Source organism: Lissotriton vulgaris, chromosome 10 (genome assembly GCF_964263255.1).
Source record: "Lissotriton vulgaris chromosome 10, aLisVul1.2, whole genome shotgun sequence".
Classification (NCBI taxonomy): Eukaryota; Metazoa; Chordata; class Amphibia; order Caudata; family Salamandridae; genus Lissotriton; species Lissotriton vulgaris.
Genome location: NC_141698.1, coordinates 605,604,155 through 605,631,447, shown reverse-complemented (window position 1 = coordinate 605,631,447; position 27,293 = coordinate 605,604,155).

The window sequence follows — 27,293 nt, the reverse complement described above, 5'->3', positions numbered from 1 at the left end:
AATGTTAAAATTGGTGAAATAATAACCAAACTCATGAAGTAAAGAATTTTTGCAAAATAAAAAGGATTGAATCCAACATAAATTTGAAAACAAAGCATATTGTTTAATTCGTATGTTTTGAGTGGATTGTCATCCAGACTGTTAGCGTATGGCAGGTGTATCTTCACACACGAAAGAATGTATAATTGAGGGGTTTTGCGGCTGATGTACTCATTGTTTGCCGGACACCCCTGCTGACATTGGGAATCGTTACGACCTGAGTATTTCATCAGTATGAGTAGGGTTGCCGTGTGCCATCTAGATGGTTACCCCAATGGGAATACCCCTTTTGATCTTTGGTTTATTCTGTTTATGGGGGGGAGGGGGGGAAGGTTCGATGCTGGCAAGATTGGGATGCAGCAGTGGGAGGGGGGGAGATGCACTTCCAAAGGATGTTCTTTTTTTACAGGGGGGGCGGGGAGGATGAGTGTTCCATATAGGGGTCTGATTATTCGTTGGAGAGGTAAACATAGCACTGCCTATGCAGCATACCACAGATGCACACCACATTTTGAGGCATGGCAGGGACGGGGAAAGAATCTCAGTTGAGATTTATATCCTGGAATATTAGGGGCCTTAATGATGCTCGGAAGGGCCGGAATGCTATTGGATATTTTGAGCACCATCAGGTTCATATCGCTATGTTGCAGGAGACGCACCTGGCTCCACACATCCACACACAATTTACCAGTAGGTGGGCGACTACTCGCTTCTTCTCTTCCTATTCCTCTTACGCTTACGCTAGGGGAACTGCTATCCTGATTAAGCGTACAGTGCCATTTGTGGTTCTTGGGGAGGTCCTTGATCCTTCTGGCCGATATGTTATTGTAAGGGGACGTCTTGGGAGGGACACGGTTACCCTAGTAAACTGCTATGTCCCCAATGTTGATACACCTACATTTCTCACGATGCCCTGGGGTAAGATCGTAGACATAGGCTCCCTACACGTCATATGGGGGGGAGATTTCAATGTTGCACTGGTACCTACACAAGATAGGGCAGATGGGGTCGCACTATACAAGACAAGATCTAGGGAGGCTTTAATGGGGATAGAGGAGGAAGGCGACCTGACAGACGGATGGCGATATCTCTATCCACTTCGTAAGGAAGGTACTCACTATACATCATCGACAGGCACATGGGCACGAATAGATTATTTCTTGTTGACCAGGGGTCTCATTGCGGGCTTGGAACGGGCAGCACACTTGCCCAGAACATACTCTGACCACAGTCCGGTAGTGATGCACTTGCATATGTCGGGGTTGGATAGCCCCAGACCATAATGGCGGCTGCAGCCTACGGCCTTGCTGGATGAGGTCTTCAAGACGGAACTTGGGGAGGAAATTGCTGATTTTTTCCCTCGAAATAAGGGCTCAGTTGACAATGTCGAGGTCATCTGGGAAGCCTTCAAAGGAACGATCCAAGGCTACTGTATATCGAAGAGCTTTGGTGTCCTGCGGGATATACAGCGAAAGATACGTACACTTGACCGCGAAATGAAGGAGCTAGAGAATCGGATGGTGGGGGGTGAGGTTACACGGGCACACACTGAATTTCAGGCTAAACTGACGCAATACGAAGAGGAGGCCTCGAGAGAAGCCCAGTTCAGGGGTAGGCACTGGTCGGCAAGAAAATACTGTGAGGGTGACAGACCTGGCAGGGCGCTTGCAGTCCTAACTCGCAATCCACACTTTAATAACACTGTTCTTGAAGTTACTAACTCGGAGGGACAAGTCGTTAGGGACACTGAGGAAATATTAAATATATTTGTGTCGCACTATAGCACACTGTACACCACCAACAACTCAGGGGATGTGCAGTTTGACGAGTTCCTTGGTTATGTCGCCCTATGCTGGCTCAGCGATGTTCATAGGACCTTCTTGAGTGTACAATTCGAATTAGACGAAATCAGGGAAGCAATAATGTCATTAAGGAATGGAAAGGCTCCAGGGTTGGATGGACTCCCAGCGGAGTTCCACAAGTCATATATCGATATCATGGCTCCTGTTCTTCGTGAAGTATTCGAGGAATCCCTGGGTGAGGGGGTCATGATCACGTCCCTCTTAAAACCAGGTAAAAAGCCCAAATCTTGTGATGCATATCGCCCACTTTCCCTGATAAATTGTGATGTGAAGATCCTAGCCAAGGTGCTGGCCACTCGCCTGTCCCTCTTGATGACCAAAATCATACTGCCAGATCAATCTGGATTTGTCCCTGGACGGTCCACTACCCACAACCTGCGGACCTTGTTCTCATTGATTCGGACAGTGGCTCCTGATTTTCCCATGGCGGCGATCTTCCTCGACGCTTCCAAGGCGTTCGACTCGGTTGAATGCAATTACATTTTTGCCGTGTTGCAGCGCATGGGATTCCCTAGGCTGTTCATCTCCTGGGTTCAACTGTTATACACACAGCCAACTGCAAAAATACTTATTAATGGCCATTTGTCACCCTCGATCGATATTACACGCGGAACTAAGCGGTGGTGTCCACTTTACCCCTCCTATTCGCTGTCGCCATAGAGCCGCTTGCCTGTCGTCTCCGTCAGCTACACTCAGTTGATCCATTTCGCTGCTTTCAGCGTCAGATTGCTGTACGCTGATGACATGACATTATTTGTTACTGATCCAACTCACAACTTAAATCCCTTGTTGCCGAAGTTCGTTGTCTTTAGCAGATTGTCGGGGGTACAGATAAACTGGAATGAATCGCAGTTCTACCCTCTCACTGATGCAGTGTCGGAATTCTCTTTAGACTTTCCATTAGAATGGTGCCACTCGGATCTCCGATATTTGGGCATACAGGTTTCCAGAGAGGAGACGCTTCGGCTTAACTATGCTGTGGCTATCACCAAATTGACTACCTCTATCGATCACTGGCTCTCCCTCCCCTTATCTATGGTGGGCAGGGCCTCACATTAAAATGGTGGTGCTACCCCGCTTTTTATATCTGTTTTTAAATATTACCTATTATCCTGTTGCTTTTTTCCCCAAAACATTAAGAACTGAATTGATCCGACTGTTCTGGGGGGGGGGGGGGGGGGGGGGGGTGAGGGGTAAACAGCTGAGGATTCGGTGGTCGGTACTGGCACAACCATATGACAAAGGGGGTGTAGGAACTGGCGTCACCAGTTCCCCGTGGGTAGCCTGGCACGAGCAGGTAGGCACCCGAAAGCTTAGGTGTTAAGTGGCTACACAGCACACGCATCCACTGAGAAAATAAACGCACACGCAATGACGGAGACCACACCAGTGAGTTTTGATTTGTTACTGATCCATCTCACAACTTAAATCCCTTGTTGCCGGAGTTCGTTGTCTTTAGGTTTAAAGTATTTTTATTAAAGTACAAAAAACATGGGGAAGGGAATAGGAGGTTAAGCGAACATACAATACAAGACGCGAAACGTTGCAGTGATTCAGAGGGAAAGTAGGGAGGCAGGAAGCCCCGGAGGGCAACAAGGCATAAGTCATAAGGCAATAAGGCAGTGCAAATGACCCTCCAGTAGACCCCCATTCCCCGAGCAAGGCCAAGCTAGAGTAGCGTCCCGCACCACAGGAAAAAAACACATACCATCCCTCCAACCCCCCGTCCCCGGAAAAATAGAAGAAAGAAAAGCAAAGGAGAAAAAGGAAGAAAACAATACCCCAACATCCTCGTCCGAAAGTCAGCATTAGAAGCATGTAACCCCGCCTCCCACCCCCAGCCCCAAACCCCTGATCCCGCCACATTCACTCCGCTGGAGCCGCCGGCGGCGTCAACCTAAGGAGTCGCAGGTACCGTGGACATGTGAGCTCGCGAAATTCCGAGGACAGCAGTGCTAAAAAGGGGTGCCAGAGCTCTTCAAATTGGTCCACATTCCCAGCCACTGTTAGCGACATCTTCTCCATACCCAGAGCCTGTGTAGCCAGCCAGTGATAGAGGGGGCAGTGGGGGTACGCCAGAGTACAAGGATGTTTTGAACCGCTGAGCCTAGCGCAATCGCAATCTGTCTACCCCTGCGGGACTTCAGCGGGTACATCAGGTCATTGGGGAGGCCTAGCAAGACATACGCAGGGAAGCGCGGGAGTTCTATCTCAAAATGCCTGTCTACCTCATCCAAGACCTCCTTCCAATAGGCCGACAGCACCGGGCACTCCCAGAGAATGTGCGTGAGGGTACCTTCCTGTCCGCAGCCGCGCCAGCAACCTTTATCGCCGATTTTGTGCATCTCGTAGAGCCTCTCCGGGGTGTAGTACCAATAGGTGGACACCTTAGTAAAGGTCTCCGTCAGCCCAGTGTGGTACGCAGAGTGCCTCGCCCGATACGCGATCCTGTCCCATTCCTTGTGGCTCAAGGTCCTGCCCAATTCCCTGTGCCAGCGCTCCCTCCCTGGGTTATGGTAATGAAACGGCGGGGGTTGGAGAAACTTATACAAGTCGGTGATAAGCTTGGCATCCGAGGTCCGGGTTACCAGCCATCGCTCATAGGGCGTAATCGAACGGGCAGCGACGTCGCATACTGGGGGTTGAAGAGCCCAGTGGCGAACTTGCATGTAACGCAGTCTGTCCCCCTCCGTCAGGCCAAACTCCTGTCGGAGCTGCTGGAAGGGGAGCACACCCTCCGGCCCGTAGATCTGGAAAAGTGCCCTACAACCCGCGCTCACCCAGTGGGAAAAGGCTCCCGGTTCCAGACCCGGAGTGAAGTCTGGATTGCCAGCAATGGGAGTGACCGGTGATGGAAAAGTGGTGAGCTCACGAAGCTCGCACACCGCGTCCCACACCCGCAGCGGAGTTCGTTGTCTTTAGCAGATTGTCGGGGGTACAGATAAACTGGAATGAATCGCAGTTCTACCCTCTCACTGATGCAGTGTCGGAATTCTCTTTAGACTTTCCATTAGAATGGTGCCACTCGGATCTCCGATATTTGGGCATACAGGTTTCCAGAGATAGAGAGGAGACGCTTCGGCTTAACTATGCTGTGGCTATCACCAAATTGACCACCTCTATCGATCACTGGCTCTCCCTCCCCTTATCTATGGCGGGCAGGGCCTCACTCATTAAAATGGTGGTGCTACCCCGCTTTTTATATCTGTTTTTAAATATTTCCTATTATCCTGGTGCTTTTTTTCCCAAAACATTAAGAACTGAATTGATCCGACTGTTCTGGGGGGGGGGGGGGGGGGGGGTAAAACAGCTGGGGATTCGGTGGTCGGTACTGGCACAACCATATGACAAAGGGGGTGTAGGAACTGGCGTCACCAGTTCCCCGTGGGTAGCCTGGCACGAGCAGGTAGGCACCCGAAAGCTTAGGTGTTAAGTGGCTACACAGCACACGCATCCACTGAGATAATAAACGCACATGCAATGACGGATACCACACCAGTGAGTTTGATTAAAACAATCAAATAATTTTATCTAGAGCAGAGTCAGGGTAATCGAAAATCACAGTTTCTCTTTTTCATCAAAGCATTTCATCAGAGGGGAGTAAAGGGAGCAGTTCAATATCCAATTTAACACGCTGCAATAACCATTTCATTAGAGGATTAGCATCTCATTACTTCACAATAAACCAGGGTAAAACATTTCATTAGGCAATAAATACCAAGGCACCCCGCGAAGGTGAGCCTCTCATTAGGCGTGGATAACCAGCTCATCAGGCAAGGATGAGCATGTCATGCAGCAAGGGTCCACATCTCATCTGGTAAGAAACCTGTTCAGTAGGCAAATCAATTAACTTCTCACCGAGCAAGGGTGAGCATTTCATTAGATAGGAATGACAACTTTTCATCTGGTAAGGATATACCTTTCATCAGGTGAGAATAAACATCTCCTCAAATAGGAGTAACCATCTCCCTGAACAGGAATGAGCTTTCTATAAATGATCAGGCAAATCCCCCATTTCATTAGGCAAAGGGAACCCGGCATCAGGTGAAAATGTGCATCTCATTGAGCATATAACACTTGGCTTACGCATATAAGCTTTTCCTTGGCAGAAGCAAAACATTTCTTTAGGATAAAACCAACACATTACCTGAGGCAGGACTGGACTTTAGACTATCCCCATTAAGCAGGGATGGACATTTCAGCACTCAAGAGTAAACATTTCCTTTAACCAGGAAGAACATTTCACTAGGCATTAGATAACAAGACAACCCATTCCTTAGGCCAGATAAACCCTTTCATTTAACCAGAATGAGCATATATAACCTTGTGCCTCAGGACCAGCAAAGCAATAGCACGGTTTAGCCTTTCTTAGAGTCCTGCCTAAGGCAGATTGGAGCAACCAGTCCCCCAACGTGGGGTTGACTCGACTCACTTGGACCCCAAAGGTGTCTTTCGGGGCCCTGGCCCAGTCTCAGGGCAATGAATAATAAAGATAGCAATGCCTCAGTAACACAGTCCCTTAGGGCAGCAGGGGAAATATTTCATTATATAACTAGAGGCCTTCGGGAAACACTGCATTAGGCAGGAGTAGCAAACACTTCCCAGAGTAGGAGTAGAACAGGTCACTGAAGGCAAAACATTTCCTCAATCAGAGAGAACATCTCATAAGGTAAACATGACCATTTCATTATGGAAGGTAACCTCTCCATTATAGAACTGTAGGCATTTCGATCCCCAGGTCAGTGGGTCAGAATTAATATTACAGTACCTACACTAAGCAGGCATAAAGATTTCCTTAAGCCGGAATGACATCTCAGCAATCACTACCAGTAGGAATGAGCCTTTCATTGATCAGGGCTAACCAGGCCATTATGCAGACTCAGTAAACAGGAGAAAACATTTCCATTTCACAGGAATAAACATTTAGCTTGAGTAACTCCTTCCCTGTATTAGGAGTAAAACATGCTAGTAATCCGGCAACCTTTAAAAACAGTAACAGACCTCTAGCCAGGGGTGCATTCTACTAGCCCCGTCACCGGGGCCCACCGAAGGTTCTGCCCAGTTCTAAGGATTCTCGTTGGTTAATTAGGGCCAACGGGGCCCGACAACAGTCTCCAGCTGGGGAGGGGCAGCCTCAGAGCCTCCTACTGTCTCCCTGGAGGCCCCGCGTTCACTTCTGCGGCCGCCCTCCTCACCCGGGGGTTACCTTTTTTATCTTCGGCCCGCCCGGGGCCCTTGCGCAGGCTGGTGTCTTCTAGGGGAGGGCTCGTACTTCTTCTCGAGCCCTCCGGTGTGTGTGGGGGCCAGTCAGGGCCCTGGGGGAGTTGCGCCGGCAGGTGGGGGCTCTCGTGGGTCGTGGAGCCCCAGGGGCTCTCGGCCAACAGGGTCCCGGGCCTCTAGACCCTCCCTGAGCCCAGGACCAATCACGGAAGGCAGGGGAGAGGCTCACCCACGGCCGCCAATGGCAGCGCGGCCTGCCGGGTTGTGACCGCCTCCCCACCAATCGCGGGAAAGCTGAAGGCGGGGCGTGGCCGATGATGCGGCGCCCCCCCATCGTCACGTGGGAAGGGTGAGTGTAGGCTTCAGGGCCCGCTTCAGATTCCGGCGGCCCTCTTCTGACACCGGGGGCTGCCGCAACTATGGCACCAAGTGGAAGGAGGGTCCTCAGGCAGGCGCCCGGCCGCAACGGCGTCCGCCGGCCCAGGCAGGGGGTCCGCTCAACTAGAGGCGGCAGCGGCGCTATACTCCAGCGCCTCGATGCAGCAGGCAGCACTCTGGGGGCCCACAGAGGGACCGCGGTGAGCTTCCACCACACTTTCCATGGGGCGCAGCAATGGAGCACCGGTTGCAGCACGGATCTCCACACGATGAGGCCACAGTCAGGACAGCGCCACGGGCTTACAGCGCTCGTCGGGCAGCAGCGCTGTGGCGGGCACAAGGTGCAAGAACCCAGCGCTTTCCCAGTGGCACACAGGGGAGCGCTGGGAGGGGGCAGCACAATGCTTTTGCGCAGGGCAAGCAGCCCAAGTAGACAGGCAGTCCAGCGCTAACAGGGCAGGAATAGCGCTTAGGAACTTCGTGGCGCTTTAAGGGCACAACAATTGTGGCAGTCTACATCACTTCTCGAGGACACAGTAGGAGAGCGCTGGGTAGGCAGTTTAGCAGTTCAGATGATGCAGGACAGGCCACACGACAGTTGCAGGATAGCGCAGGGGCCCTGGTCAAGACAAAAGGGGCGCAGAAGAGACACAGCCCTGTACCTGGTTGATCCCCAGCAGTCCTGTGGTAGTCAGGTTTCTTCTTGGCACTTGATGGTTCCTGCGCCCTTTGTAGATAGCAGTTTCTTGGTTTCTTGAAGGGGGGGGGGGTTGAGTTGAGGGCTGCTGACAGGATTCCTCAGCAGGTCACTTCAGGTGGTCCCTGGGTTCCCCTTCCGCCGGGCCAGATCAGTGGGCTAGTTCAGGGTTCCTGACTCAACTTGGAAGGCAGCACCTAAGCCCTGTCACTCCCAGTGGCATAGGCCCCTGACTAGGCCCTACCGCCTAAGTCTCCTGCGTGGGTCCCCCAGGTCAGTAATGCCCCAACTGACTGGAAAGTTTCCCTCCCTTTCTTTATATAGGCCCAGGTCAGGTGACCACCCTCTAAGGCGGCAAAAACAGACTCCGCCCTTATTCTAGAAGGTTCCAGGAGCTTCCCTACTCTAACTGTGGGCATGCAAGGCAGGCTGGAATGGTTACAATGTTTAGGGGTTCCAGCCAGTTTCTGGCAACTAGAGTGCGCCTGAAAAGACCACGCTGCAGTAGGAGGGGTCAGTGGCAGCCATGTTGGGGGTAGAGAGCACCTGCACCTAGCATTGATTTTAATATTACACAGGGCATCTCAACCTCACAGGGCCTATACAACTTCATTACTGTGGGGGGACCTCCTGAATTAGGGGAGCGAAAAACAAATATTTTTAGGGAAAAGGGCCAAGTCCAACAGGGGGGTTCGACCTTCTTGATTTTGAAGTTTACTACATGAGTGCCCAAGCGCACTACGCCTATCATTGGATGATACCCAAGACCTTTATGCCTCAGCTGGCAGTGGAAGACTGGGTGGCGAATCCTCTTCCCCTGAGTGGCCTTATACAGGCCCTTGCTGCGGCCATAGAGACACCATTTACGACTGTCACATGCACAATAGATGCGTGGCGGCGCATAGCTAAAATATTGAGTTGTCCCTTACTCTACTTGGCACGGATGCCCTTAACCTACCATCCTAAACTAGCGCTGCTTCAGGAGAAGGGTTTTCAATTGCTGTGTCAGTGACTTAAAGTGAAAACGTGGGGTGACCTTTTTGCTGATGGTCAATTCAACACCATGGGTCTGTTTTTTAACACCTTGGCTGCTGTGACTTTTCCCCTCCTGTGCTGATATTCTTTGAATACCATTGTTCATGAGGAGCTCAGCTTGTCATAAGCACAGCTCCACTGTGCCTCATGACGAGCTGAGCTCGTCATGAGCATCGAAGGGGTTAAAAACCACCGACCCACTCCCCTTGATATTTTTTATTACATACGGCTGCATCAGGGGATGAAGGAGATTCTGCCGGAATACCCTCAGGAACCTGCCAACCTAGCCCCGCTGCATTTTATGTTAGGATCACAGGATGGCTTGCACCTAGTATCGGGCATATATGGGCATGTTAGGGCGCAGCAACAGGGATTTGAGGGGTCTGCCCGATCACACTGGGGGGGACGACTTGGCACTTGAGATCACCGACAAGCAGTGGTTTTACTGTTGTAACATTACGGCTAGAATCTCGGCTAGGTGTAGACTCTAGATTATCCATTATAGGTTTCTACAGAGACTGTACTATACACTTGTGAAAAAATTCAGATTTCACTTGTCTGATGACGATAGATGTGAGCGCTGTCATGCGATAGGCTCTGGTTTTCTTCACTTGTCTTGGGAATGCCCTGGTGTTAGGGATTATTGGCAGCAAGTACATGAGGCCCTGGAAGCCATGGTGGGAGAAACCTTGGATGCTAACCCCCTATTAATGTTGGTCGGATATATATTGCCTGTACCTAAGTCTTATAGAAAATGTATTGATTTTGCCTTTTTGCTGGCAAAGAGGAGGGTGGCATGTCGGTTGGGACGGGGAAGGGCCCTGAAATTTAGGAACTGGCTTAATGATGTTATTTATTGTCAAGAACAGACTGCTATCTTTGCTGAAACACAGCCACTATCCAGTAGACCGAAAGATATTTGGGGACTTTTGACCACCTATCTCATCTCTCGAGGTGAGAAGGACGGGGACTCAGCATGCGATGAGATACGTAGCATTGGCGGTGGGGATTTGGAAGCTTAAATGCACTACTAGAGCAAGATACCTATTATTCGAGTACCCTACTGCAGCCTTGTTGTTAAATTATGTACATCCATGGTTCACTCCCTGCTCTTGATATTTCTGGGTTAATTTGACACACTACCCTTCTGAGGAATATCATTGTATGTTTTCTGCCCTGATCCACGATATATGCAACCATGATTGCTCTGATATGTTTTAATGCTTTTCGGTCCTAATTTTAATACTTGTTGCTCACTTGACTTCTTAATGCTGTATTACCTCATGATATGCCTTCTTCATTACCTTGAATGGAACACAAGCCGGAATACCCCTGTATGTTTGTCTTTATTGTGAAAATGATAAAAAAATAAAGGTTTAAAAAAAAAAGTATATGCCAGGTTCAAAAACTGTGGTGGCGGATTTCCTCCCTCGTTCACCTATGGTTGTTGATGACAGTTGATCTCATGTTGAAACTGATGATGTCATTTTGAAGGCACCACTAGATACAAGCTAGCCTGGCTAATGAGGGGTGATACCCTGAAACCAGTCCCTGGATGCTTGTTTACTGTCAGGGAGGACCCTGCCGGGCAGTTCGGGCTGGACTGTTCACATGAGGAGCAGCATCAAGTATGATCTGAATTTTATTAAATGGGTGGGCAGCCACAGATCTAAGACACACTGAGCGCACATGGGCATCACTGGGGTTTGTCCTTGCCAAGAAGAATATTGCTCAACTGTGCGGGACCGGAGATACACCTTCATATCAAAAATGGGCCGATGACATGGACACTGTGATGATTGCAGAAAAGGAGGTCTTTAAACATAGCGGCTGACCCAAAAAGTGGGACCATAAATGGTCCAAATGGAAATGTGTCCTGTCCTGTGGTGAGCTGTGCGAGTCTCCAACTGTTGAACTACGCAGGACTAACTTGGACACTGATCCCTCCCCGCCCAATTAATATGTACTGCAGAAACCCAGGTATCTTATTGTGTACTCTCTCTGGCCTTCCACTGTAACATTGCAACATTTAATAAAATAAAAACAGATTAAAAAAAATAAAGTATGATTTGCATATGGCCGGGTCCAAATTGAGGTGGCATGGTGAGCAAAAGAACAATGGATTTAACCCAGATCTCTTGACTGGGGGTGAGTGTTTCTAACGTTTAAGTACATTGTCCATCATCTTGTTTGTGTTTGCTCTTCCGATTAACGACAAGACACCATATCTATTCCTCCTTCTTTGCTTCTCCGCTCAAAGATACATATTCATACATTTATTCTTAGTAATTTGTTTAAGTATTGCTAAATGCTTATATGTTCATTCTTTCAGTTGTGTGTTTCAGTATTTGCTGTCATCCTATTTGATGTGCGCTCCCTACGGGCTTTTGCCACATAACATTGTTCCTCTGACAAATCTGTCCCCTTTCCAGCTTGCTGCCAACGCGTTACACGCGCTGCAGGACACCCTAGGCATACTGGATAGAGCAAGCCACGCTGCCTTGCAAGTTGAGCCCCTGCACCTCCATGCACTGCCAATCGATGGAGGGCCCTCAATAGGCCCCTACGCCTGTATGGACAAGTGTAAACGTGATTTAGAGGATTCACCTGAGCGGCTTAATGTCATTTCAACATGCCTCCTTGTGGCCTCCTTTTGATTTCCATTAAGTGAGGCTGCTTCCATTCAGCTGCTTGTGCCAGCCCTACTACCCTCACTTGCCTTGTACACAGCATTACGTGCCTCACTTGCCATCCTCAACATGGCTGGGCACCAGTTTTTTGCTGATGATGCTTACGACATGGCGAATGACCAAACCCTCTTTGAGGAGAACCTTGTGGAGGCCCTAGATGCCTTGGTGACACAATCTGTAAAAAAGGTTCTAGCAGTTGCCCTTCAACCTTTTACTAGCAACCTGCAGCGATATGCCCTCAGCTCCACCCCCCCCCACCTCGCCCCAAGCAGGTAGTGACCCGCTCTCCAAGGGCTGGCCCACATTACGATTATGACCCACATTTCATTGTACTTTACCTCAGATCATGTGTACTCTGCACATATCTTGTCACCAGAGGAGGTAGCCCCCACTCCCTCCACTTCTCAAGACCCAGACTCCGACCCCCCTTCTTGCCCGCTTTGAACACCAATGACTCAACCTCTCTGCCCCAGAAGCATTCAAAGATCCAGCAGGAGTACTCACTCCCCTCTTCTTCCTCCCAGTCCCCTCGCCTCCTCCCCTAGATTTTGACCCGGATTCCATCATCCACCCTCACTCTTCAGCATGGGCCCCCCCTGCCCCTGTCGCAGATTATGTTCATGACGGCACTTGTACATGATATGACAAGGAAGTGCGTCATCGATTGCATTCTGAGTGCCCTTGCTCTGAGGTTACTGACAAAGTAACAAACTACCGAAACTAGATCCCAATTTAGCGACTTTAAAAAAAAGATCATCTAAGGACCCCAAGCAAGGGATCGGCAGGTTGTGGTAAGCCTGTCAAGATAAGGTACTGAACTTGACAGACCCCCTTTGCAAAATTTTAGAGATGGCAGTTACCACTAAAGATATGTGCTCCCGATCGACCCCAAAACATTGGCAGGGTGGACCCAGAGAGCCTTGTGGTTTCTGGGAAAGTCATCCGCATGGATCCAAAACTGGCAGAACTAGTCAATGCAGAACAAGGCTCAAAACTCAATGGGCCTTCTTCGGAGAATTTTCTTTTTGCAAGATATAGGAAAATTCATACAGACATTCACGGCTTTGGACACAGCACCATCTTCACTGAAGAAAGTGCTCCGCAACCAACACCTTTCCCGGCAGGCCGATCGATAGAGAGTGTTTAATGGGCCATCCATACTCATCAGGCCCTTCAATAGCTTATTAGGACAGAAGTCGCTCCTACAGTGCTGAGGCACACTCCACCTTTTACCCCTCCAGATGCCGTGGAGGGCCCAACTGCTACAACAGAGGCCCTCCTCTAGGCCAAGGACATTTCAACACCTCCTCAAGCACTTCAGGTAAAGCTCATTCCTCCTTCATCCGTTCAACTGGGGGGCAGGACACAGAACTTTCTCCCCAATTGGGAGTCCATCATACAAGACCCATGGTTTCTGGAAACCATGTCTGGGTTCAAACTAGAATTCTTCAGGACACCCCACCAACCCTGTCTCCTATGACCTCTCCTTTTTTTGCTTCAAGATGAATTAGCCCAGTTACTTCAGAATGGGGCAACTGGTCACTGCCACCCCAATCCCTCTGGGTTTTGTAGCAACATGTTCGAGGTCTCCAAAAAACGGGCAAAGTTCTCATTTGGTCAACAACTTGCTGCAATTCAATTCCTGGACTCTTTATCACCATTTCAAAATGGAGGGGATTCATCTCCTCAGAGATCTTCAAGAGGGGGACTAGATGGTCCGCTCGACCTGAATGACACATCTCTTCATTCCCACTTTCCCCCTCATCTTTAATTCTTCCAATTCAAATGGGAGAATCAATGGTTTAATTTCAAGGTCTTTCCTTTTGGTCTTTCCTCCACACTGTGGTGTTCCACTACAGGGACGCGCCCTGTAGTGGAACAACTTTGTGCCAGAGGAGTGTGTCTTATCATATATCTTGACAATATCCTCCAGATGGCGCAGGGCAAGCAACTGCTGTTGACCCATCTATCATGGACCATTCAATTGCTCCAAGATTAGTGTTTTCTGGTCAATCAGAAGAAGTCCATTCTGTGCCCCTTTCAGTGCATAAAATTCTTCGCTTCTAAATAGACACAGTGTTGACCTGCATTCACTTCCTCAACAACAATTAAACTGGTCCAGAAATAAATGTGGGCCTCCCTTTCCAAAGACAGTCTCTCTGAGGGTTCTAGCCAGGATTGTGGATCTCTTCATACAAGCAATATTCACAGCTCCCTTGCACTATCAAGCTCTCCAGCGTCTAAAGATCTGGCACCTCCAACAAGTCCTTTCCTATTCTAAGACGATCAGTCTCACTCCAGATACCAGGACAGAACTGCTATGGTGGGTCTATCACATGGCAACCTGGGCCATTTGTGGCTTCCGGCCAGATGTGGTGATCAAATCTGATGCCAGCCAGTAGGGTTGAGGAGCCAGATGCGGAAATATTTCCATTGGCAGGCGATGGAAGCCAGAATATTCACAAGTCCACATAAACTGCCTAGAGCTATTAGTGGGTTCATTTGCCATCAAGACTCTAGCACCTCATACTTCCAGCTGTTGCATACTTCTGAGGATGGACAACATGTATGCAGTCCAGTATATCAACAGACTGGGCAGGACCAAATCCTGGGTTCTACTGGAGATTGCCAAGGAGTTTTGGCACTATTGCCTTCATCACCACATCACAGTGATTGCGGAGCATCTTACAGGGCACGACAATACTGTAGCGGACTGGAATTCCCAACATCTATGGGATGTCAGTGAATATAAACTTCACCCATCCATATTCCAATTACTCCAGAAACCGTGGGACCCTTGCAACCCAGATCGGTTTGCCGGTCGCCTGAACATTCATCTTCCAAAGTTCTTTTCCTGGTTCCCAATTCCGATGGCTCTGGCCACGGATGCTTTTCTTGAGGACTGGCACGGTCTTCTACATTATGCCTTTCCTCCATTTCTCTTGATACTGAGAGTGTCAGCTCAAACTCGCAACCAGCAGGCGAAATTAATCCTGATCACTCCATTATGGAGATCCCAAACTTGGTTCCCTATTCTGATGGAGATGCCCTGCGAGTGTCTGTCCGAGATCACTCAGTTCAAGGATCTGCTAGGTCTATTGGGACTTCGGCACCCGTTGCTGAAGCAAGGCCATATACATCTCATGGTGTGGCACATTTCAGGGACCCTTGGCTTGTCTGGCCTTTTGGAACAGGCTGAAGATTTCCTACTCCGCACATTGTCGGATGCCACTCACAAACATTAGGCCTCAGCTTGGCGATGCTGGCTGGGTTGGTATAAGTAACAGAGTTTGAATCTCCTGAGGGCTCCCATTGTCTTTGTTATCAATTTCCTAGCGGGATTGGTGTCTTTAGGCTTAGCTTATTCTTCTATTAATAACTACAGTGCCGCCATCTCTGCAGGGCATGCCTTGGTGAATGCCAGATTCATTGAGCATCACCCATTGGTGAGCCAGGTCATGCAAGTCATCCACTTAAGCAATCCCCGAATTCCAAATATGCATATTTGTGGGAAGTAAATATTGTCCTCTCATTCCTACAGAGGTGGCCAGCTAATTGGGACCTTTCACGAAAAAGTTTTGGGCTATGCTGCTTTGTTTGATGTCTTGCAGGGGGGTATGTGATGTGAAGGCACTGGATTTAACAGGTAGAGTGTTTACTCCCAATGGGGTTTCTTTTACTTTATCCAGGACAAAAACTGATTCCAGACAGATTTCATACCTGTAATTTCCAAACAATCCTAAATTATGCCTTCTGCTATCTTTGAAAGAGCACAAGGACCGTACTAGAACGTTTCACTGCTCCATTGGTGGCAAATGATTGATTTCCCTTTAGAAGCCTTTCAATGTGGTTACCTCTGCCACTTTAGCAAGATGGGTGAAAAGGCTCTTGGGAGAAGAAGGTGTTGACAGCAGTAAATTCGGTGCTCATTCAGTCAGGGGTGCAATGGCCTCCAAGTCCTTTCTCCTGGGTTCGCACCTGCAAGACATTATGAGGGCCACTACTTTTAAGACTTTTGACTACAAACCTATATTTGATGTTGCCTCAGTGGTATTAAAACAGCTTTAAAGAAACATAATCCGACGTCGCCGGTCCTGACATTGAATAAAATGTTTTCTAGCTAACACGTCTAGAATTTTCAATTATATTAAGGACTCAGAGAAAATAATTATCCCACCTGGTGCATCATATGAGTTAAGACTGATGGCTTTTGCATGGTATATTACCTACCCTTATGTTTGACTATAACACTGTTGAGATCTTTTTATTAATGGATTAAAGATAGTAACTGAATGGAACTTGTTGGAATTCTCCTTCATAAATCGACAATTATATGTTTCTTCTTTTCCCAGGTTCTGAGCAGAAAACTGATTAGTCGTGGTCCAGCAAGTTGATCCTGGGTTCCAGTTGCAGTTCCAGATGTATATAATCAAGAGAGGACTAGCCTATTTGTATGTGATACAGGACTCAGGACTGTATGGGAGAAGAAAAGAAAAAGGAACCGTTTGGTTTCCCTATAAAGCCCTCCCCCACCAACCTAGTTGGTGGCATGCTTCATCATCGGGCCCACCCAGTGACACCGAATGTGTCCCGGATGTGCTTCAACGCCTGTATTACAGCGTAGCAGCTATTTTACTGAGTGTGCAGTGTGGGTGACTTGAAAGTGAAAGATTAAAAGCTATTCAGTGGTCCCAGTACCCAGGGGGTTATCTTTAATGTCTGGGCCTCTGATAGCAGTAAAGGCAAGGCAATGGATGTGGGTGGAGTAATAGTTAGGGACTCCTGCATCCGGTGGGTGGTCTACATGTTTCAGGTAGTCCTTTCATTAATACTGGCTTTCCTCAGAACCCTAAACTATGTGAAGGTGAGATCTACACTTACAATGACTGTGTGATCTAAAATGTGTTGCACGCCCTAAGGTGCCATATGTGTGGGAGGGGGATTCCCTCTCCAAGCATTACTGGACATACAACATTTAGGACAAACAGACATACAGTAAAGAGTCTTAGCATAATTTGGTTAAAGTCATAATCACATGAGTACATATTTGCCAGTTGATACGTGCTAGAAGGGTGGAAAATTGCTGCAAAAAGCGAAACCGTAATGGTGATATGGTTTGGTGAATTTACCGGTATATGCGTAGAAACGTGTGGTGGGCTATGTCTGGGAGGTATCAATGGGGTATTATTGGACGCACTGCGTTGTTGCTGATAATGTTAAAGTCTGTGAGGTGCTCCGGAGTATCGCCCTCCGACTGGGAGCGTGATAAGTGCTACCTTTAACTATGTCTAGGAGGCACACACACATGGAAAAGGTGGACACACTCAATCGGTATCCTTACGCTTGCGATTTGCAGCAATTGCCCCTATGGATGTTTCCGGCAGCGGTTCTGACCCTGTAATGAGAAGGGAAGTGGCGCGTGGGCCATTAAAACCTGTGGGGGAAAGAAGTTCTTACCTGGTGGGCGATAAGTCCTATTGGTCTACTCACGACTTGGTTGATCAGGACCCTTTTGGAACCTGTGCTGCTGCGGCGGATCTCCGTAGGAGCTGGTCCTCGGTAACGCCGGTGCTTAAGTATCCATTTCAGCGAGGTTAGGTGTTTCTCATGGTTCCAGTGTTGGTGAGTAGCATCTCTGGAAAGAGAACATAGAGAAAAGACTACATGCTTGCAGGCGTCAAAGCGCCCATTGTCAAGGTGATCTGGAGTGCATCGGTTAATGTGTTGTAGGTTCTGAATAGCAGCCGAAGGGTGAAAGTGGCAGAAAGTGGCAGAGAAAATCAGGATAAGAGTTCAAAAGGGGATCCAAGACGTGAACGGTTATGAGCGCGCTTGGGTGCAATATGCTCGGGGACTCATCTGGAGGTCATATAGTGTATAAAGTCTGACTCCAGGGTCCGAGAAAAATACTACTTAAATCAGAATTGACCTTAGACTTGAATAGGAGTCCAGGGCGCGAGTGTCATGAGTGCGCTTGGATGCAGTGGACTGGGGGACTCATGTGGAGGTGTGTCCAGTTTCACTCCATGAGCCTAGATGGTATCAGACAAAGTTGTACGTGGTATCAGGTTGCAGCTAGTCATGGCCTACATATCAGCTACGGGGTTGGATCATTCAGACCATGTACAGAGACGCTGTAATGTGTTGCTTGCTATGTGGTTCACAGGGTTCAGATCCTCAAAGTAAACCACAGTATAGAATCATTCAGGCTCGGTGTTGGGTGGATAAGCAGTAGATCCAACGTTGTTCCTTTGTTAATAAAGTTTTCACCGTCCCGTTGGTTGTAATCGTATTATTTGATTACCATCCATGTAAAGTCATTTGGAGTGATGCCGAGTTGGAGGTAGTGGTCCGTGAGGCGGCTGATATTCTCTCTACATCTTATTGTGCTGCGATACTCAACTATTCTAGTTCTGACCTTGCGTGCAGTCATGACAATGTAGCGGAGGCCGTATGGGCATGTGATGACGTAGACAATATTGGTCGAATTACAATTTGTGTGTTGTAGTTGTGTCCAGGTTTTAACGGGTTCCAAGTTGAGTGTTTTGGAATGGTGGGTTAGGTGGCACAAGCTGCAGTGGCTGGTTTCTGATGTCTTTGGTCGTATAGACAATAGTTGGTCCTTAAGATTGCTTGCCCGTTTGTAGGCAAAGAGTGGGAACCAAGCAAGCCTGGCACAGGTAAGCAATAAATAGTTTACAGTAGTAAATGCAGATTGTAAAACAGTTCAATTGTAAATGTATTGTGGTTTGACTTACAGTATTGTTTCAGAGAAATGCAATCACTTGTAAATACAGTACATAGACTTGAATGGGATTTTCAGTAAAATAGCAAGTAAGTTACATTTTGATTACTTTTCTTACTCAGTATTGTATGCTTGGATGCAGCAATGGGACATTTCCTGTAACCAGGTGAGTAAAAGCGTTCTTGTTATATCGTACAATTTTAAAGAATTTCTTTAGGTTTCAAAACTCCACACTTAGAAACTTTTTCAGGAAAAAGTGTCAATGTTATCCTATTGAGGAAAATATGGTTATCGGTTTTTAGGTAATCGGTCTTTGGAGTTGAGGTTCTGGGGTTAGAACAAGGGTTCACCCAGGGTCAAGGGTGCACTCTCGTTACACCCTCAGCGGCACTAGGGCGGCCGGATGTAGAGTGCTGAGGCCCAATATTATCCAATGGGGGATAGGGGCCTCCGGGTGGGGGCTGCTGGCAAGCAGGCGACTGGGTTGTGGGAGCACAGCTCCTGGACTTTAGCTCAGGGAAAATGGGGAAACAAATTAGCACCACAGGGTGCTGTTTCGAGGTCGGATGCCCTATTGTTTCCAATGGAGAACCTCCGCTTTGCAAAAGCACTGCAGGCGGGGAGACAAGGGATTTCTGGGTGTGACCCCCAATTTGAGAGGTAAGTTGGGAAATTAGAGGTTGGTTAGGCACCGTTGGTTTGGGAACACAAGGCTATGCCTTTTGGGGTCAGATCTTCTTACCAGCTCCTGGTCGCAGTTAGGGGGGCCTTCTGGATTTAGACTTCAGGTGTTGGCTGGAGGCTTGAGGCAGGCCAGGGTTTGCCGGACCTCGGTTCGGGATCATAGGGGTGACCTCCTTGTGGTGTTTGCCCACTCGAGCTCGGGCCGTGGACGGGGGTGCAGAGTGGGGCATATTTGCGGTTTCCGGTTGCTGCCAGAGGTTGCAGTTGAACAAATACAGTGTTCACAGGAGAAGAAGTCTTTGGAAGTGAAGGCAGACAGGTCCTCCAGGGTTTTTGAGGTTGCTGGCTGAAGGACACACCAGGATTTCGCAGGAGCAGGTTTGAGGGGGAGACAGGCCGGTGGGGCTGGGGCCAAGTCAGTGGGCGTCTTCCTCTTGTTAGCTGCTGCAAGGCTGTTCGGTCCTTCTTTTCTTCTTGTTTCTTGTCTGGATCTGAGGAAGCAAGGTTCAGGGGTGCGCCTAAATACTAGATTTAGGGGCGCTACAGGTAGGTAAAAGGCAGGGATCAATGGGCCCCTTCCCTGGGGTGGGTACACCCCCTATTATGCCACCCTCCTGTGGGAGAGGCGCCTGTGCCTGTCCCTGGTTGGCTGAGTCCCCCCATCTTCAAGATGGCGTGGACTGAGAGTTGTGCTTCACCTCGCCTCCCCCATCTGAGGGGTGGAGTTGGAAGTGGTGGGCACACCTCTCTTCCTCACTTCTTTTTCGCGCCGGTTCTCCCGCCCAAAGTGGGGGTCAGACCAGTGGGGACCAGTTTTTGAAAGCAGCAATTGGCCTGAGGAAGCTCACAAAGGCGGCAAGCCTTTGAAGCTTCCCCTTCGTGAACCCTGCTCATCCTGGGGGAGGAGGCTTGGCACCTCGTCCCAGGATGTGCATTGTTTCAGGCCCCCGAAAGCTGCAGGCTCTCGACCCAGGGGGCAAGAAACATGTTTGGTGCTGGCAGCTGAAAGCAGCCACTCAGCCTGGACACTAGTGGTGGTTTAGTTTTCATGGGGCATCTCTAAGATGCCCTCTGTGTTCATTTCTCATTAAATCCCCCACTGGCATCAGTGTGGGTTTAATGTGCTGAGAAGTTTGATACCAAACTTCTCAGTTTTCAGTGTAGCCATTATGGTGCTGTGGAGTTCGTAATGACAAACTCCCAGCACCATATACTCTTAATGGCAGCACTGCACGTACAATGTCTAAGAAAGGACTTGGCACTGTAGGGGTACAGGGCTCATGCACCTGTACCCTCACCACTGGTATAGTGCACCCAGCTAGAGGGGTGACTAATCTACACCAGGGCAGTGGTTTTAGGCGTGGCACACAGGAATGTGTGCCATGTCGACTCTTCCCTTTGTTCTGCACCAACACACGCAGCCTGCAAAGGCAGTGTGTGAGTGTCTGGGTACAGGACCTCTAAGGGTGGGACAATAAGTGCTGCACCCCTTAGTGGCCTTCTTTGGTCACAGTGCCCTGGGTACCTGTGGTACCATTTAACAGGGGCTGACCTGTGGCTCGAGATGCCAATTGGGTTTAGGCTTCAATGCAGTTTCAGGGAAATAACATATAACTGATTAGCAGGAGCCCAGGGCACACTCAGTCAAAGTACATCAGCAATTCAGCAAAAAGTGGGGGCAACCATGCAGAAAGGGCACTTTCTCACACCCAGTCTCGCATTTTCTATAGTGTGGTTGAGGGTGTCTTCAAACCAATTAACTTGGTAGGTGAGAGGAACATCTATTGCCTCATATGGAGTGTATTCATCTGGTATTTCATCCTCAGTGTATTCGTGAAATGCTACATCATCTGCAGCTGGGAATGTAACCCAAAAATAAAATGTCTGTGTTCTATATGCTTTGTGTGGCCCAATCCATCAAGGTTACGTCCCCACCATCTAGTGGGAGGCCATTTTGTAGTAGTTTCTAAGTGACTGCATAGCTGCAGTTCTCAGAGATGTTTTGTTCCATATATGCAAAAACAATAATTACAAAGTATACTAACACAGTGAGAATTAGATCCTTTCAATGTTGAATTACCAACAGCCAAGACATAGGGTAGACCTACTCAGCTGTGGAAGATATTTCCTACCACCACGGATGTCTACTGTTTAAAAGGTGCCTAGGGATCTCCGAGAAGGCACACTTGAACTACTCAGTTGATTCATACAAAATAGAACCCTACCAACGTTGGCGGAGCCATGTTGTGTAGTTTCCTCTAAGCAGTAGGATCTGCGAGCTTGTGCACGACATAACCTTTAGGATGGTGCCAGACTGATTCTATGCAGTTAGCTCACAGTGCCACCATAAGGCCCCCTAATCTAGACAGGGAGCGAACAGTTCTGGCAACCACTGAACATGACAAACCTGTTCCCTCAGGAACTGTGGTGACAGATATAGAACCTTTCGTTCATACACTTGTGCTCTTGTTTGTTTAGAGATATACACAAAGAATACACAAAGTGACATTTTTTATGTTTATTGAATCAAACTGATTCTTGTATAGAAAATATATGCCGCAATGATCAATAGACAGAAGCAGATGAAAGTTATAATAAGTGTCAGCACAGAGAACAGAACAAAGTTTCACTATTGTGCTGAAACAAATGAAATAATATAACAATCTGACGTACTCTAACCCTAACCTATGTGTCTTGGGTGTATTTGTATGTTCTGCCAAGCAACTCCCTCCTGGATGATCCACCCCCATTAACTGGCGGGTAAAAATGTAGGATCCCGGCTTTGTCACTAGCTGGACACCCCTCTAGGAGATGTCATTCAGCTGCTAGGCAATGGCTTCAGCATGTAGGTACCTCGGGAAGTAAGCAGAAGTGACTCCTCTGTCTATACCCAGAAACAGATGTTTATATATAGAAAAAGGCACCCTTGCCTTGGGCCAGGATTGAGAGCAAGCTGCCACTGTTTGTATTCTACAGGTAGCTGTGTCGCCACATAGACCTAAATAACAAACACATTTGAACACCATACGTGTAGGCCTTGTACACAATGCCAAGACAATATGATAGTGTTCTTGCGAAGCTGATTCGTGTAAGCAAGGTCGGTGTTTCCAGGAAACAAACCCAAAGTGTCAAAAATTCAAATGAGTGTCAAAAGTCGATGTGGAAAGTGAAGGCAACTTTATGAAAGATTCATGTGCATGTAAAAATGGCAACATTTCCTACTAGGCCTAACAAGGACACTGTAACCGGGAGCAACCGGTGACCGACTGTAAGGCTCCAACGACGGATTGGTGGGTTGTTGATTCCTCGACTCTTCCCTCTTTTCGATCCAATCAGACGGACTGGTGTACCGACCAAGAACCACTATGGTGTCCGCAGGCTGAAGAGGAGGAATACCACTTTAAGGGGGCGTATGCTTCGAGTGTGGAACCGCCCTGGAGTGACGTAGGAGTCGGTCCATTGGTGAAAAGACAGGAAGCACCGAGGTCGACGTGTAACATCACCGACGGAGAGGAGAATGGCGTTGGTGTTCGGGTGGAAGACGACGGCGAATCGGATAGAAGAACCGGAGGATCCGAAGAAGACGAGAAGCCTGGAGGCCACTGTTCCAGCGACTCGCTTAGCCACACTCACGGAGGAGTGTGGCTTTCCCAGGTACGACAAAGGGTGTCAAGCTGGGTCGGGAGAAAGGGAGGTTCGGAGAAGAAGTAGCGTAGTGGTGTTCCATGTGTGTCTACGCTCCTTATTCCTAATCCCCCCTCCCTTACTTTCACAAACGCGGCACTAGAGCACTGAAGATTAGAAAGAGCACTAGTGTTAACCCCCCTCACTTCCCGGGACCCTTGGTTGTACCGTAATCAGTCAGGTGACTGACGTATCCCTTCTCTTTCATTTCCTTTTGGGCTGTTCCTGCGAGGAGGAGAAAAAGGCTACCACCCAGAGAAAGACCATACGGTGGACTAAAAGAAAAGTAGAATTGAGATAGAAGAGGAACGCCCTTTCGGTTCTTTCCTGGCAAACACGGATCCGGCTGCTCCTTCACGTGAAAGACATTCAGCTAAGAAAAAGAAGTCCTTTGTTAAAATAAAACCTTATATACCCAGGTCTGGTCTCCGGTCCATTTCTCCCACTCCGCTACAACTGGTGTCAGAAGTGGGATCTGACCCCTCCATCTCGTCACCCGGGATGGATCAATTAATTCAACATCTAATTAAGGGTCAGGAAAAGCTGGAGTGGGAGGTAGAGCGACAAATTAATTCTGCTCAGGCGGACTGGGAGATATTAAAAAATGCCATGACAGCACAGATAGAAGGATTACAAAAGGCGATGAAAGAACCAGGCACCCCTATAGTGACACAAAGATGTTCTCCTATGCCCCACCCCACAGGAGTGGCTTTGCAAAAATATATAACCGGAGAGGACCCCGACGCCTTCCTCACTAATTTTGAAAGGGCAGCACGAGCCTGTGGTTGGCCTGAAGACAAGTGGCCCTTCTTCCTAGCTGCCTTATTGACAGGGCCTGCACAAGAAGCCTATCAGGTGGCTAATCCATTAGGAAACACACCATATCAGGAAATAAAGACCTTAATATTAGATTATCTTGGGTTAAATGAAAAAGCCTATCGGGTGAAGTTTTATAAAGAAAAAGGAAACCAAGGAGAGAACCCAAAAACATTGTTCTTCAGATTGAAGGCAGCAGCAGATAAATGGCTACGCCCCGAAAGCAGAAGTAAGGAGGACGCACAAGTTACTACTTGTGTAACGATATATCTGTAAGAGACATTAGTTAGTGATAGATTCCTTACCTTAGAATATCCCCAGGCGTCAGACTGGATCCGGAAAGTTTTGCGTAGCAGTACCCTTGCGCGTCGGTAGGCGTCGTCTGCGGCTCCGCGTCCGTCGTCGGCGTCGTGATGACGTCGTCGGAGTACTTAGACGCCGCCTCCGCGTGCTGACGTCAGTTCTTAGCCACAGCTTTTCCCGCGCCAGAAGCGCAGAGCCATGACAAAAACCGACACTGGTGCCAAGAAACTAGGGCCCTGAAAGGGGATGACCTTAACCCTAGATATCGGTTCGCAGAACGGGGAGGATGGGTGGGTCGGTAAGGAATCTATCACTAACTAATGTCTCTTACAGATATATCGTTACACAAGTAGTAACTTGTGCATCTGAAAGAGACACGTTAGTGATAGATTCCTTACCTTAGAATAGATACCCCAGCAAAACCATCCCCGTGGTGGTGGGTCTGCGAACCAATATTTACACCAGAAAGTCCTGGAGAACGGAACGGCCGAAGTAGCCGTCCCTCCGGACTTGACTGTCCAGGCAGTAGTGCCTTGCAAACGTGTGCAACGAGGCCCACGTAGCTACCTGGCAAATGTCCTGCAAGGGCACACCTCGGCCCAAGGCAGTTGTAGTGGCCGTGGCTCGAGTGGAATGAGCCCTCAGCCCAACAGGGGGTTCCTTCTTAGCCAAGGAGTAACACGCCTGGATGCACATGATAATCCATCGAGAAATGGTCCTCTTGTGCACCGCTTTCCCTTTCTTAGCGCCTGCGTACCCAACAAAGAGTTGATCATCCACCCGGAACTGGCGTGTGCGATCCAGATAGAACGAGAGTGCACGTTTTGGGTCCAGACGGTGGAGCCTCCCCTCCTCTCTCGAGGGGTGCGGAGGCGGAAAGAAGGTGGGCAATGTGATGGACTGCCCAATGTGGAAGGCCGTGACCACCTTAGGCAAGAAGGAGGGCCTAGTCCTCAAAACAACCTTGTCCGGATGGACTGAAGGGAAAGGAGGCTTACAAGAGAGCCTGGAGCTCACTCACTCTCCTGGCAGAGGTGATGGCTACCAGGAAGGCAGTCTTCAAAGAAAGAAGGCGAAGTGGACAGTTGTGAATTGGCTCAAAGGGAGCGCACATCAGAAATGTTAGAACCAGGTTCAAGTCCCACTGAGGCATCACGAAGGGAACAAGAGGAAAGGTATGAGTGATGCCCTTCAGGAATCTGTTTACGATAGGGGACTTGAACAAAGAAGGCTGGTCAGGCAGCCTCAGAAAGGCTGAAAGAACCGAAAGATACCCCTTGATAGTGCCCAGAGCAGAGCCCTGCTGGGCAAGAGAAAGAAGGAAGAGAAGAACCTCAGAAAGAGGGGCATTGAGGGGATCCACAGCCTTTGCTGTGCACCATGCCACAAATCTGTTCCACCTGCAGGTGTATACCGTCTTTGTGGAGGGACGCCTGGCTGCCAGAATGATGTTGCAAACTTCAGGAGGCAAGTCAAATGGCCTCAACTGTCGCCGCTCAATCTCCAAGCATGGAGGTGGAGACTGGACAGGTTCGGGTGGAGGACCGTCCCTTGTTGCTGCGACAGAAGGTCCTCCTGAAGAGGCAGACGAACCGGGGGATCGACTGACATACTAAGTAGCTCGGGATAGCAGTACCTTCGTGCCCAGTCCGGAGCCACAAGGATGACTTGTGCCCGGTCGCGCTTGATCTTCTTCAGCACTCTGGGCAGAAGAGGTATAGGCGGAAAGGCGTACAACAGACCGCAGCTCCACTCGCGACGAAAAGCGTCTCCGAGCGAGTGCCGCCTTAGAAATTCCAACGCGCAGAACTGATGACATTGCGCATTCTCTTCGGTGGCGAATAGATCTAACCAAGGCTCTCCCCATCGCAGAAAGAGGCCTTGCGCCACGTCCGAGTTCAGACGCCATTCGTGATCCATCGAGCACCGACGGCTGAGTTCGTCCGCCCTGGCGTTCAGAGAACCTGCCAGGTGTTGAACCACCAGAGTCACGCCCTGATGTTCCAGCCATTGCCAGAGGCGCAGAGCCTCCTGGCAAAGGGTCCACGACCCCACACCACCCTGTTTGTTGCAGTATCACATGGCGGTGGTGTTGTCCGTGAACACCTGCACTGCACTCCCTCAGACAGACGGGAGGAATGCTTTCAGTGCCAGACGAATCGCCCACAGCTCCAACAGATTGATATGGAGCCGGGACTCCGCCGGAGACCAGAGTTCTCTGATCTCCGCCTCTCCCAAGTGGCCTCCCCAGCCCTGGAGGGACGCGTCCGTCACAACTACGTGCTCCGGTTGGGGAAGGGAGAGGGATCTGCCGTTGACCCAATCGCGGTCCGTGAGCCACCACTGCAGCTGTCTCGCAGTGCCCTCCGAGATCAGGACATGGTCGGACAGGTTGCCCCGGTGCTGGGACCACTGAAACTTCAGGTCCCACTGCAGAGCTCGCATCCGCCACCGTGCGTGATGCACCAGAAGGATGCAGGAGGCCATCAGCCCCAGAAGCCGCAGCGTCAACCTGACCGAAACCCGGGATAACGGCCCGAAGATCGGAATCAGAGCCTGTATATCCCGAACCCGCTGTTCGGGCGGGTAAACCCGAAACTGCGCCGAGTCGAGAACCGCTCCGATGAAAAGGAGCTTCTGAGAGGGGCACAGGTGTGACTTCGGCACATTGATGGAAAATCCAAGCCGGTGCAGGAGATCCGCCGTAGTCTGGAGGTGGCTGACGACTGCCTGGGGCGAGCCCGCCTTCAACAACCAGCCGTCTAGGTAGGGGAAGACTGAGACCCCTAACCTGCGCAGGTGAGCTGCGACCACCGCCATCACCTTCATGAACACCCGTGGGGCGCTGGTAAGGCCGAAGGGGAGCACGGTAAACTGAAAGTGCTCGAGGCCTACCGTGAACCGCAGGCAACGCCGGTTGGCCCGGCAGGACGGGGATGTGGAAATACGCGTCCTGCAAGTCCAACGCTACCATCCAGTCTCCTGGGTCTAGGGCAGCCAAGACCTGAGCCAGTGTCAGCATTTTGAACTTCTCCTTCCGGAGGAAGCCGTTGACGTTCCTCAGATCCAAGATAGGGCGTAGGCCCCCTTTGCCCTTCTTGGGTACCAGGAAGTAGTGGGAGTAGCAACCACGTCCTACT